Source organism: Bubalus kerabau, chromosome 14 (assembly GCF_029407905.1).
Source record: "Bubalus kerabau isolate K-KA32 ecotype Philippines breed swamp buffalo chromosome 14, PCC_UOA_SB_1v2, whole genome shotgun sequence".
Classification (NCBI taxonomy): domain Eukaryota; kingdom Metazoa; phylum Chordata; class Mammalia; order Artiodactyla; family Bovidae; genus Bubalus; species Bubalus kerabau.
In genome coordinates this window covers 60192226-60207283 of record NC_073637.1, presented here as the reverse complement: position 1 = coordinate 60207283, position 15058 = coordinate 60192226, and the positions used below count along the sequence as shown (strand labels likewise).

At 40.5% G+C, this 15058-nt stretch overlaps 1 protein-coding gene across 6 annotated transcripts in view; it reads left to right on the top strand.

The window, feature by feature from the left end:
- Positions 1-15058, top strand: part of OXR1 (oxidation resistance 1) — a 440707-nt gene that overhangs the window by 326207 nt on the left and 99442 nt on the right. The window lies entirely within an intron of this gene.

The following is a 15058-nucleotide window of genomic DNA, read 5'->3' as shown; positions in this document are numbered from 1 at the left end:
TGGCAAACCACTTCAGTATTCTTGCCTTGAGAACCCCATGAACAGTATGAAAAGGCAAAATGATAGGATACTGAAAGAGGAACTCCCCAGGTCAGTAGGTGCCCAATATGCTACTGGAGATCAGTGGAGAAATAACTCCAGAAAGAATGAAGGGATGGAGCCAAAGCAAAAACAATACCCAGCTGTGGATGTGACTGGTGATAGAAGCGAGGTCTGATGCTGTAAAGAGCAATATTGCATAGGAACCTGGAATGTCAGGTCCATGAATCAAGGCAAATTGGAAGTGGTCAAACAAGAGGTGGCAAGAGTTAAAGTCTACATTCTAGGAATCAGCGAATTAAAATGGACTGTAACAGGCGAATTTAACTCAGATGACCATTACATTACATCTACTACTGCAGGCAGGAATCCCTCAGAAGAAATGGAGTAGCCATCATGGTCAACAAAAGAGTCCGAAATGCAGTAATTGGATGCAATCTCAAAAACGACAGAATGATCTCTCTTCATTTCCAAGGCAAACCATTCAATGTCACAGTAATCCAAGTCTATGCCCCACCCAGTAACGCTGAAGAAGCTGAAGTTGAACGATTCTACGAAGACCTACAAGACCTTTTAGAACTAACACCCAAAAAAGATGTCCTTTTCATTATAGGGGACTGGAATGCAAAAGTAGGAAGTCAAGAAACACCTGGAGTAACAGGCAAATTTGGCCTTGGAATACGGAATGAAGCAGGGCAAAGACTAATAGAGTTTTGCCAAGAAAATGCACTGGTCATAGCAAACACCCTCTTCCAACAACACAAGAGAACACTCTACACATGGACATCACCAGATGGTCAACACCGAAATCAGATTGATTATATTCTTTGTAGCCAAGGATGGAGAAGCTCTATACAGTCAACAAAAACAAGACCAGGAGCTGACTGTGGCTCAAATCATGAACTCCTTATTACCAAATTCAGACTTAAATTGAAGAAAGTAGGGAAAACCACTAGACCATACAGGTATGACCTAAATCAAATCCCTTATGATTATACAGTGGAAGTGAGAAACAGATTTAAGGGCCTAGATCTGATAGATAGAGTGCCTGATGGATGGAGGTTCGTGACATTGTACAGGAGACAGGGATCAAGACCATCCCCATGGGAAAGAAATGCAAAAAAGCAAAATGGCTGTCTGGGGAGGCCTTACAAATAGCTGTGAAAAGAAGAGAAGCTAAAAGCAAAGGAGAAAAGGAAAGGTATAAGCATTTGAATGCAGAGTCCCAAAGAATAGCAAGAAGAGATAAGAAAGCCTTCTTCAGCGATCAATGCAAAGAAATAGAGGAAAACAACAGAATGGGAAAGACTAGAGATCTCTTCAAGAAAATTAGAGGTACCCAGGAAATATTTCATGCAAAGATGGGCTTGATAAAGGACAGAAATGGTATGGACCTAACAGAAGCAGAAGATATTAAGAAGAGCTGGCAAGAATACACAGAAGAACTGTACAAAAAAGATCTTCACGACCCAGATAATCACGATGGTGTGATCACTCACCTAGAGCCAGACATCCTGGAATGTGAAGTCAAGTGGGCCTTAGAAAGCATCACTACAAACAAAGCTAGTGGAGGTGATGGAATTCCAGTTGAGCTGTTTCAAATCTTGAAAGATGATGCTGTGAAAGCGCTGCACTCAATCTGCCAGCAAATTTGGAAAACTCAGCAGTGGCCACAGGACTGGAAAAGGTCAGTTTTCATTCCAATCCCAAAGAAAGGCAATGCCAAAGAATGCTCAAACTACTGCACAGTTGCACTCATCTCACATGCTAGTAAAGCTCAAAGTTCTCCAAGCCAGGCTTCAGCAATATGTGAACTGTGAACTTCCTAATGTTCAAGCTGGTTTTAAAAAAGGCAGAGGAACCAGAGATCAAATTGCCAACATCCACTGGATCATGGAAAAAGCGAGAGAGTTCCAGAAAAACATCTATTTCTGCTTTATTGACTATGCCAAAGCCTTTGACTGTGTGGATCCCAATAAACTGTGGGAAATTCTGAAAGAGATGGGAATACCAGACCACCTGACCTGCCTCTTGAGAAATCTGTATGCAGGTCAGGAAGCAACAGTTAGAACTGGACATGGAACAACAGCCTGGTTCTAAATAGGAAAAGGAGTACATCAAGGCTGTATGTTATCACCCTGCTTATTTAGCTTATATGCAGAGTACGTCATGAGAAACGCTGAGCTGGAAGAAGCACAAACTGGAATCAAGATTGCTGGGAGAAATATCAATAACCTCAGGTATGCAGATGACACCACCCTTATGGCAGAAAGTTTAGAGGAACTAAAAAGCCTCTTGATAAAAGTGGAAGAGGAGAGTGAAAAAGTTGGCTTAACGCTCAACATTCAGAAAACTAAGATCATGGCATCTGGTCCCATCATGTCATGGCAAATAGATGGGGAAACAGAGGAAACAGTGTCAGACTTTATTTTTGGGGGCTCCAAAATCACTGCAGATGGTGACTGCAGCCATGAAATTAAAAGATGCTTACTCCTTGGAAGGAAAGTTACGTCCAACCTAGACAGCATATTGAAAAGCAGAAACATTACTTTGCCAACAAAGGTCCCTCTAGTCAAGGCTATGGTTTTTCCTGTGGTCATGTATGGATGTGAGAGTTGGACTGTGAAGAAGGCTAGCGCTGAAGAATTTGATGCTTTTGAACTGTGGTGTTGGAGAAGACTCTTGAGAGTCCCTTGGACTGCAGGGAGATCCAACCAGTCCATTCTAAAGGAGATCAGCCCTGGGATTTCTTTGGAAGGAATAATGCTAAAGCTGAAACTCCAGTACTTTGGCCACCTCATGTAAAGTGTTGACTCATTGGAAAAGACTCTGATGCTGGGAAGGATTGAGGACAGGAGGAGAAGGGGACGACAGAGGATGAGATGGCTGGATGGCGTCACTGACTCGATGGACGGGAGTCTGAGTGAACTCAGGGAGTTGGTGATGGACAGGGAGGCCTGGCGTGCTGCAGTTCATGAGGTCGCAAAGAGTCGGACACGACTGAGCGACTGAACTGAACTGAACTGAACAGTATGATAGCCTTTCTAGTCAAAATAAAGCTACAAGGTATTATTTTCCTTTTTTTATACATAAGAAAGCTGCATCTCAAAAGTAAATAGTTTGACCTAGTTTTCACATTGGAAAACATTTTGTGGGCAATCCTGCCTCTTTAACAAATGTTTGAGTGAATTGAGAGTCACAATTGCTCAGGTCAGAGAAGGAGAACTTCATGTGGCAGCACTCACTGTAGGAAAGCCCTGGGTTTTTCTGGCTCTGTTCTTACCCAAGCATGTGACTTTGATAGACTCGCTTGACTTCTCTGGGCCTTAGCTAACAAATCAATGAAGATAAGAGACGAAACTAGATTAACACCAAGGTTTCTCTCAGGTTTGACAAGGTTGTTATTGCTAAATTCAGGGCAGCATGTGAAAGAGAATTGAGACTTCCTCTTTATAGCTCTAAAAGCAATTCTTTTCAAGCTTTTTTTAATATAGTTTTACCTAAAACCGATATATAAACATAAAAATGGCATGTTATGACCATACATGGGCTTCCCTGGTGGTTCAGACAAGAAAGACTCTGCCTGCAATGCAGGAGACTTTGGTTCGATCCCTGGGTCAGGAAGATCCCCTGGAGAAGGAAATGGCAACCCACTCCAATATTCTTGCCTGGAAAATCCCCATGGACAGAGGAGCCTGAGGGCTGCAGTCCATGGAGTCGCCAAGAGTCGGACACAACTGAGCGACTAAGCATACACACACATGATCATCCATATGGTTTACAAGTTCAAATTTATAATATTTTCTGATCATAAAAACATTTATTGAGAGAATTAGGCTGATATGGATGAAACTAAAGTTTTAAACTGGGAGTGATAGATGATTGATGGGTTGTTTTTTGCATGACTACCTCACCATTTGGGCTTGCCAGGTGACGCTAGTGGTAAAGAACCGGCTTGTCGGTGCAGGAGGCATAAGATATGTGGGTTCGATCCCTAGGTTGGGAAGAGCCCCTGGAGGGAGCATGGCAATCCACTCCAGTATTCTTGCCTAGATAATCCCATGGACAGAGGAGCCTGGCGGGCTGCAGTCCATGGGATTGCACAGTCAGACGTGACTTGACACATGCATACCTCACCATTCTACTCATTGTGCTTGGTTTGCTTGCTTGCTTTTGGTTGCAAAATGTCAAGAAAGTCCTTATTAATATACATTATTTAAATGGTAAATTAATACATAATCTTGGAACCTGAGAATACTTGTCAGAATATAAAAATGGCAAGAAAGGCCTGAAAAACAGATACATGAACTTGACAACGTAAATCAGGTAGTGTTTTGTATATTAACTTGGAAGGTATGATAAAAATCAGTGAAAATTAACCATTTACAAACCCTTGTATCAGCCAGTTTGGCTAAGCTTATGCTATGGTGCCAAATGAATCCCTAAACTTCAGAGGCTTACTGTAACAGTGTTTATTTCTTGATTTATTTCTCTCTTATATTACATGTCCAGTTCAGGTTGAAGTTGGGGGAGGGACTCTGTCTGCATAGTTTCTGGATCCAGGTTGTTGGAGATGGTGCCACCATCTCACCACATGCCAGCTAAAGCAGGTAGTATCCTTGGTTGCCGAGGCAGGGGCAAAGGCATGTGGAGTGTAGAAAATTGAGTCCTTTAAACAGAGGCTGTTTCTTTACACATGTGAGTATAAAACATGTCACTTCTGCTCAGTGGCTCAGTGTTTGTCAAAACTAGTCTTGTGGTCCTATTTCAGAAGTAAATGTGTGATTTGCATGAACTAAATATGCAAAACACTTGAAGAACTATAATATAAGGAGCAGATCTCAAACATGCCTCATAATCAAAAAATGAGGTTCCTGAGACACACCCTACAATCCTGGAATCAGGTTCTCTGGGGTATAGTTGGGAAATCTGAATTTTTAAAAATGTTCCACAGCTGATTCTCATTATCAGCAGGATTCTACTGCTGTGAAGAGGAGTTGTTTTTTTTTTTTTAATTAGAGGAAAGGCAACCGTTAGATCTGTAGATTTGAGATTACCCAGCTGCAGTGTTGGAGATTATTAAATAGGGGAAAAACAAAAAGCTGAGAGGTTCATGTCACACAACCAACAGAAACGCATGCAGTTATGTATCAGGCAGTGTGCAGTAGGACCAACTCAGTCTGAGAGTCTTAACAAAGCTGTTGTACATTTCTTTGTGTGTTTAAGACTCTTTTCTCCACCTCTTCCTTCCTTAACTCCCAGAAAACTAGTAGAGTAGGCACAGAGTGGCTTCTAATCAGTCTTTGTTGACTTCATTCATTAAATGCTTTTTGTGCCTGTGTTGGTTGTAGAGCCTGCTCAGCACCCATAGAAGGCCCAGGGTAGGGAGCAGGGTAGGTGGCCATAGTCTGCTTCTTTTTTTCATTTTTCTAATACCTTAAAAGAAAAATACAAAGCAGAGATAGGGAAATTATTTCTAATATAGTCTAAACTAAAACAACTAATAACATATAAATATAGAAGTTTGTAAGAGACTACCATGAAAAATTTTAAATACCAACAAATCAGATAACTTAGGAAAAACAGGTAAATTTCTAGAAAACTTTAACCTAAAACTGAATCATAATGTACTAGAAAATCTTGAGAGCAATAATGTAAGGGGTTTGGACCTGTAATAAAAAACATCCCCAAAAAGAAAGGTCCAGGACAGATGATTTCACTGGTGAATTCTACCAAACATTTAAAGAAATATTAACATCAGTCCTTCTCAAACTCTTACACAAAATTGAAGAGGATGGAATTCTCTTAAATTCATTTTGAGGCCATCATTACCCTAATACCAAAACCAGATAAGGACTCTACAAGAAAAGGAAACTACAGGACAATATCTCTGATGAATATAGATGCAAATTTTTTTAACAAAATACTAGTAAACAGAATTCAGCAACACAGTAAAAGGATCATACACCACAATCAAGTGGGACTTATTCCTAGAATGGAAAAATGGTTCAACATATGCAACTCCATAAATCTTATACACCACATCAGTACAGTGAAGAATAAAACTTATAGGATCATCTCAATAGATGAAGAAAAAGCATTTGACAAATATGCTTCTGTGACAAAAACTCCCAATAAATTGGGTATAGAAGGAATATACCGTAAAATAAGGGGTATATATAGATAAGACACAGCTAAAATCACACTCAGCAATGAAAGATTGAAAGCTTTTCCTCTAAGATCAGGAAGAAAGCAAGGATGCCCACTGTCACCACTCTTATTCAACATAGTACTGGCAGTTTCAGCCAAAGCACTGAGGCAAGACAAAGAAATAAAAAGCAGCCAAATTGGAAAGGAAGAAGTAAATTTACAGATGATATGATATTATTATATGATATAATTAATATAATTTATATCATATATTCATATAATTAATATGATTAATATATTAAATATGATATGATATAATTAATATATGATATTAAAACAACTTCAATAAAAGTACTGCTAGAACTAATAAACAGATTTCATAAAGTTGTAGGATACAAATCGACAGAGACGATCAGCTGTATTCATATATACTAAAAATGAACCTATTTGAAAAAGAAAGAACATCATCTCATTCACAATAGCATCAGAAACAATAAAATACTTAGGAATAAATTTAGCCAAGGTGGTGAAAGATCTCTACTTTGAAAACTACAAGACACTGATGAAAGAAGTTGAATAAGACACAAATAAATGGAAAGGTAGCCTATGTTCATGGATTGTAATATTGTTAAAAATGTCCATACTACCCAAAGTGTTCTATATATTCAGTGTGATCCCTGACAAAGTTCCAATGGAATTTTTCATAGAAATAGGACAGGACACGACTGAAGTGACTTAGCAGTAGTGCTAAAATTCATATGGAGCTGCAGAAGACCCCAAACCACCAAAGCACCTGAGAAAGAGGAACAAAACTGATGCACATCAGACTTCCTGATTTCAAATTTATTACAAAGTCGAAGTAATCAAAACAGTGGATACTGATGAACCTATGCAGGGCAGGAGTAGAGACACAGAGGTAGAGCACAGGCTTGTGGACATAGTGGAGGAAGGAGAGGGTGGGACGAACTGAGAGAGTAGCATTGATACCCATACAGTACCACGTGTACAATAAATAGCCGTGGGAAGCAGCGGTATAGCACAGGGAGCTCAGCTCACTGCTCTGTGATGACTTAGAGGGCTAGGATAGGGGCAGGAAGATTTAAGAGGGAGGGGATATATGTATACTTATAGCTTCCAAGGTGCTGCTGCTAAGCTGCTAAGTCGCTTCAGTCGTGTACGATTCTGTGCGACCCCATAGATGGCAGCCCACCAGGCTCCCCCGTCCCTGGGATTCTCCAGGCAAGAACACTGGAGTGGGTTGCCATTTCTTTCTCCAGTGCATGAAAGTGAAAAGTGAAAGTGAAGTCACTCAGTCGTGTCAGACTCTTTGCGACCCCATGGACTGCAGCCCACCAGGCTCCTCCGTCCATGGGATTATCCAGGCAAGAGTACTGGAGTGGGGTGCCATTGCCTTCTCCCAGCTTCCAAGGTGGCTCAGTGGTAAAGAATACACCTGCTGATACAGGCAACACAGGAGACATGGGTTTGATCCCTGAGTCAGGAAGATCCCCTGGAGTAGGAAATGGCAACCCACTCCAGTATTCTTGCCTGGAGAATTCCATGGAAACCAGTATTCTTGCCTGGAGAATTCCATGGAAAGAGGAATCTGGTGGGCTGTAGTCAGGGGGTCACAAAGAGTTAGATAGAACTGAGTGACTGAGCAAGCACACAGAGCTGATTAATGTGGTGCAGCAGAAACCAACACAACATTGTAAAGCAATTATCCTCCAATTAAAAAAAAAAGTGGAATACTGGCATAGAAACAGACACATATGTATATTCATATACCAGTGAAACAGAATCAAGAACCCAGAAATAAAAATTAACCATGCATATACCATCAACTAATATTTGACAGGGGAGCCAAGAATAAATGTTGCTGGGGAAACTGGGTAGTCACATGCAAAAGAATGAAATTCTATACCTATTGTACAAAACATACAAAAATTAACTTGAAGCAAATTAAAAATTCAGATGTGAGACCTAAAACCATAAAACTTCTAAAAGAAAACAGAGGGAAATTGTTTCTTGACACTGGTCTTGGCAGTGAATTTTTGGATGTGACACCAAAAGCACAGGCAACAAAAATGAAAATAACCCAGAGGGACTGCATCACACAAAAGAAATAATCAACAAACTAAAAAGCCAACCGAAGAAATGGGAGAAAATTATTTGCAGACCACTTATCTGAAAGGGGTTAATATCCAAAATATATATGGAACCTGTAAAACTCAATAGCAAAAAACCAACGGTTGAATTAAAAACTGGGCAGAGGATCTGAATAGACACTTTTCCAAAGAAGACATACAAATGGGCAACAGTTACATGAAACCATCCTCAACATCACTAGTCAGCAGGGAAATGCAAATCAAAACCACAATATGATCACTTCACACCTATTAGAATGGCTGCTATCAAAAAGGTAGGTAAGGCAATGGCACCCCACTCCAGTACTCTTGCCTGGAAAATCCCACGGACGGAGGAGCCTGGTAGGCTGCAGTCCATGGGGTCGCTAAGAGTGAGACACGACTGAGCGACTTCACTTTCACTTTTCACTTTCATGCATTGGAGAAGGAAATGGCAGCCCACTCCAGTGTTCTTGCCTGGAGAATCCCAGGGGCAGGAGGGCCTGGTGGGCTGACGTCTATGGGGTCACACAGAGTCAGACACGACTAAAGTGACTTAGCAGTAGCAGTAGCAGTATCAAAAAGGTAGGAAGTGTTACCCAGGATGTGGTGAAAAGGGAACCTTCATGCATTGTTGGTGTGGATACACTGGTACAGCCACTAGGGAAAACAATATGGAGTTTCCACAAAAAATTAGAAATAGACCTACCATAGGATCCATCAATCCCACTACTGGGTATATATCCATAGGAAATGAAATCCTCAAAGAGATAGCTGCATCCGCATGTTCACTGGATCTTTATTCACAATAGCTAAGACCTGGGTAGAACCTAAATATCCATCATTGGAGGAATGGATAAAGATGATAAGGTTTAGATACACCATGAAATATTATTCAGCCATGAAAATGAAATACCATTTGCAATAACATGGATGGACCTTAAGGGCATTATGCTGACCAAAATGTAAGACAAAGACAGATCGTGTACTGTATGATCTCACATGTGGAATCTTAAAAAACTGCACTCATAGAAACAGAGTAGAAGAGTGGTTGCCAGGGTCTGGAAAGTGAAAGTGAAGTCACTCAGTCTTATCTGACTCTTTGTGACCCCGTGGACTGTAGCCTGCCAGGCTCCTGCGTCCATGAGATTCTCCAGGTAAGAATACTGGAGTGGGTTGCCATTTCCTCCTCCAGGGGATCTTCCCGACCCAGGGATCGAACCCTGGTCTCCTGCACTGCGGGAAGATGCTTTAACCTCTGAGCCACCAGGGAAGCCAGGGTCTGGAGGATGTAGGAAATGGTGAGATATTGGTCAAATGGTAGATATTTCCAAATTTTTCCTTTTTTACTGCATGGGATTTCTCTAGTTGCAGTGAGCAGGGGCTACTTTCTAGTTGCGGTGTGTGGGCTTCTCATTGTGGTGGTTTCTCTTGTTGCGGAGCACAGACTCTAGGGTACGTGGGCTTCAGTAGTTGCAGTACATGGGCTCAGCAGTTGCACTCCCGGGCTCCAGAGCACAGGCTCAATAATTGTGGTGCAGGGGCTTATTTGCTCCAAGGCCTGGTGGATCGTCCCAGATTCAGGGATTGAACCCGTTGTCTCCTGCATTGGCAGGCAGATTTCTTTACCACTGAGCCACCAGGGAAGCCCCTACGTTTCCAATTTTAAGTTGAATAAAATTAAGTGAGGGATCTAACATATAATATGGTGACTGTAGTTAACAATATTGTATTATATAGTTGAAGAGAGTTGCTAAGAGAGTAACTCTTAAATGCTCTCCTAGCAACTATACCAAGAAGGTAATTATCTGAGTTTATGGAAATGTTAATTAACCCTACTGTGGTAATCATTTTGCAATATATACTCCTATCAAATTATCACATTGTATACCTTAAACTTAGACTATGTTATTTAAAAAAAAAAAATCCACCAATTCAACCTCAGGTATAGAAAGAAATGAGAATATATGTCCACAAAAAAATTTATTAGCAACATTATTCATAATAACTAAAAAGGGAATAATCCAAATGTCCACCAACTTATAAATGGATAAATATCTATTCCTATAGGATATTATTTGGTAATAAAAAGAAATGACTTACTAATACATGTTTCAACATGAATAAGCCTCAGAAACCTTAGGCTAATTGAAAGAGGTCAAACATCAAAGACCAGATATTGTATGATTCAGTTCATGTGAAATGTTTATAAAAGGCAAATCCATTGAGACAGAAAGTAGATTAGTTGTCTATGCCTGTGGTGAGAATGGAGAGTACTACAAAGGATAAGAAGTTTCTTTGGGAGGTAAGTTTTGTTGTTGTTCAGTCACTAAGTTGTATCCATGATAGAAATGTTCAAAAATTAGATTTGGGATTGTTTAACAACTGTCTAAATATACTAACAACCAGTGAAGTGTACACTTTTAACAGATGAATTATATGGTTTGTAAAATCATATGCCAGTAAAGTTATTTTAAAAATAAGGCAAAGGGTTGCTGGAGGAGTCAGGCAAGATATATAAAGAAGGCCGTTTTTTGTTTGTTTGTTTTTAAAGCTTGAGAGGAATATATGTGGATGATACAGGTAGGATAAGGAGGAAGGAACGAGAGTGGAGAGAGAAAAAATAGTAAAGCACAAAGGAATAATAAGACTGGCAAGTCATAGCACACTAAGATCAAGAATTAATTTGGAAAAGGAGAGGCATGGACAAGAGCAAGGACTTCCTTCCTTCTGAGGCAATATATGGAGATAAGCTTGCTGTAGATTACAAAGAAAGGGGGAAGAAAAGTGAGAGTGTTTCATGGCCTATGATTTTGAGTCATATAGAAGACCAAGTAACATGTTTGAATAATGAATTTGGTAACTTCAGGAGAATAGTGATGGCTGAGACAACAAATGTGAAGAATTAAAAAGAAAAGCTGATGAAATGAATAAATGGATTTTAGAGACATTAGGGCTTGGCTGAGTTTAAATAAAAACTTGTAAAGCACTTAATCATCAACGTTTTTATCTGGAGCTCTAGGTTTCTATGAAACTGAAGCAGGAAAAAAAAAAAAAAAGGTTAACTGCTTGTAAGCCAGTATTTGAACTGGTAGCGTACAGGTTCTTGTTAAGGTTAGAAATAAAGTGCAGATTTTATCAGGTATAAAAAACTCAACCACTGTTCTGCATATGATTATCACAAAATAAATAGCAAATGTGAAAATGTAATATGTATTTTAGAAAAATAAAATAATTTCAGTTTATTTAATCAAATTTGGCCTTGGAATACGGAATGAAGCAGGGCAAAGGCTAATAGAGTTTTGCCAAAAGAAGACACTGGTCATAGCAAACACCCTCTTCCAACAACACAAGAGAACACTCTACACATGGTCATCACCAGATGGTCAACACTGAAATCAGATTGATTATATTCTTTGCAGCCAAAGATGGAGAAGCTCTATACAGTCAGCAAAAACAAGACCAGGAGCTGACTGTGGCTCAGATCATGAACTCCTTATTGCCAAATTCAGACTTAAATTGAAGAAAGTAGGGAAAACCACTAGACCATACACGTATGACCTAAATCAAATGCCTTATGATTATACAGTGGAAGTGAGAAATAGATTTAAGGGACTAGATCCGATAGATAGAGTGCCTGATGAACTATGGACGGAGGTTCGTGACATTGTACAGGAGACAGGGATCAAGATGATCCCTATGGAAAAGAAATGCAAAAAAGCAAAATGGCTGTCTGGGGAGGCCTTACAAATAGCTGTGAAAAGAAGAGAAGTGAAAAGCAAAGGAGAAAAGGAAAGGTATAAGCATCTGAATGCAGACTTCCAAAGAATAGCAAAGAGAGATAAGAAAGCCTTCCTCAGCAATCAGTGCAAAGAAATAGAGGAAAACAACAGAATGGGAAAGACTAGAGATCTCTTCAAGAAAATTAGAGATACCAAGGGAACATTTCAAGCATAGGTGGGCTCGATAAAGGACAGAAATGGTATGGGCCTAACAGAAGCAGAAGATATTAAGAAGGGGTGGCAAGAATACACAGAAGAACTGTACAAAAAAGATCTTCACGACCCAGATAATCACGATGGTGTGATCACTCATCTAGAGTCAGAAATCCTGGAATGTGAAGTCAAGTGGGCCTTAGAAAGCATCACTACAAACAAAGCTAGTGGAGGTGATGGAATTCCAGTTGAGCTATTTCAAATCCTGAAAGATGATGCTGTGAAAGCGCTGCACTCAATCTGCCAGCAAATTTGGAAAACTCAGCAGTGGCCACAGGACTGGAAAAGGTCAGTTTTCATTCCAATCCCAAAGAAAGGCAATGCCAAAGAATGCTCAAACTACCGCACAATTGCACTCATCTCACACGCTAGTAAAGTAATGCTCAAAATTCTCCAAGCCAGGCTTCAGCAATACATGAACCGTGAACTTCCAGATGTTCAAGCTGGTTTTAGAAAAGGCAGAGGAACCAGAGATCAAATTGCCAACATCCACTGGATCATGGAAAAAGCAAGAGAGTTCCAGAAAAACATCTATTTCTGCTTTATTGACTATGCCAAAGCCTTTGTGTGGATCCCAATAAACTGTGGGAAATTCTGAAAGAGATGGGAATACCAGACCACCTGACCTGCCTCTTGAGAAACCTATATGCAGGTCAGGAAGCAACAGTTAGAACTGGACATGGAACAACAGACTGGTTCCAAATAGGAAAAGGAGTACATCAAGGCTGTATGTTATCACCCTGCTTATTTAGCTTCTATGCAGAGTACGTCATGAGAAACACTGGGCTGGAAGAAGCACAAGCTGGAATCAAGATTGCCGGGAGAAATATCAATAACCTCAGATATGCAGATGACACCACCCTTATGGCAGAAAGTGAAGAGGAACTCAAAAGCGTCTTGATGAAAGTGAAAGTGGAGAGTGAAAAAGTTGGGTTAAAGCTCAACGTTCAGAAAACGAAGATCATGGCTTCTGGTCCCATCACTTCATGGGAAATAGATGGGGAAACAGTGGAAACAGTGTCAGACTTTATTTTTGGGGGCTCCAAAATCACTGCAGATGGTGATTGCAGCCATGAAATTAAAAGACGCTTACTCCTTGGAAGGAAAGTTATGACCAACCTAGATAGCATATTGAAAACAGAGACATTACTTTGCCAACAAAGGTCCGTCTAGTCAAGGCTATGGTTTTTCCTGTGGTCATGTATGGATGTGAGAGTTGGACTGTGAAGAAAGCTGAGCACCGGAGAATTGATGCTTTTGAACTGTGGTGTTGGAGAAGACTCTTGAGAATCCCTTGGACTACAAGGAGATCCAGCCAGTCCATTCTAAAGGAGATCAGTCCTGGGTGTTCTTTGGAAGGAATGATGCTAAAGCTGAAACTCCAGTACTTTGGCCACCTCATGCGAAGAGTTGACTCATTGGAAAAGACTCTGATGCTGGGAGGGACTGGGGGCAGGAGAAGAAGGGGACGATAGAGGATGAGATGGCTGGATGGCATCACTGACTCGATGGATGTTTGATTGAACTCCAGGAGTTGGTGATGGACAGGGAGGCCTGGCGTGCTGCAATTCATGGGATTGCAAAGAGTTGGACACGCCTGAGCGACTGGACTGAACTGAACTGATCTGAACTGAGACTTAAATCATTCAAATTCAATTTTTAAAGCTTACTGAGCCTAATTTTTGGAAGTGGTGCTAAGCTTAGTGCTTCCTTATGAAATAGAAATCTCAGAAAAACTGGGAGCCACTTACTACTATACCAGATGGGTTCCTAGGAGGTACAGAACGATGTCCAGAGCAGTGTTGTCCCAAGCACCACATCTGAACACATGGATGGTTGCTGGATATTCAGATGCCTGGATCCTTACTCAGAAACTCTGTGAATTAGACTTTGCGGTGTATGCGGTGTAGCCCAGTCATTCTATACATTTAACCAAGTATAAAAGTGATGCTGCTGTTAGAATGGTGCAGTCTGTTCTACCTGTTAAGCTGATAATAACAGTAGGGAAACGACCAAATAATTGAAAAGGGGGCAGGGGTGTGCGGCCCGGAGGATAATCCTCAATGATTTTGGCAAAACGCTTAAGTTCCTGAAAGATGTTTTCTGGACTCCATTGTTAGGTATTAGCTCTCCAACTTTCTAATTTAAACCTTTTCTTCAAATACATTAATAAATTGGTAATTACAAGAAAGTTTTATTTAATGCATGGTAAAAAATAAGAGCCATGTCTCCCAAGTGGCTTCAGTCATGTCCGACTCTTTGCAACTCTATGGACTGTATTTAGCCCACCAGACTCCTCTGTCTATGGGATTTTTTTTTTCCAGGCAAGAATTCTGAAGTGAGTTGCCCAGCCCTCTTTCAGGGGATCAAACCTGCTTCTCTTTTGTCTCCTGCATTGGCAAGCGGGTTCTTTTCCACTAGCTCCACCTGGGAAGCCCACTTGGTTAAAGATCCTTCAAACAGACGTAAAAGGAATAGAATAACCAGCTCTCATAAGGAGTCAAAATTGGGTACTAAATGCCTGTCAAGTGTCACTGCTCTTTCTCTCCTTAAAGGATAAAGGTGCACATTAAAGCCCTAATTAATTACCTTGCTTTACAGACCAGTCATGGAATGTCAAACTCTTAACATCAGTTCCTAATGCCACAGCGAACTTCGACCGTGACGATTGATGCTTTATTTTACGAAGATGGTTTCCTTAGGAAGCATCTTAATCTGGGCTGTTTCGTGTTAACTACGACCTTAAAA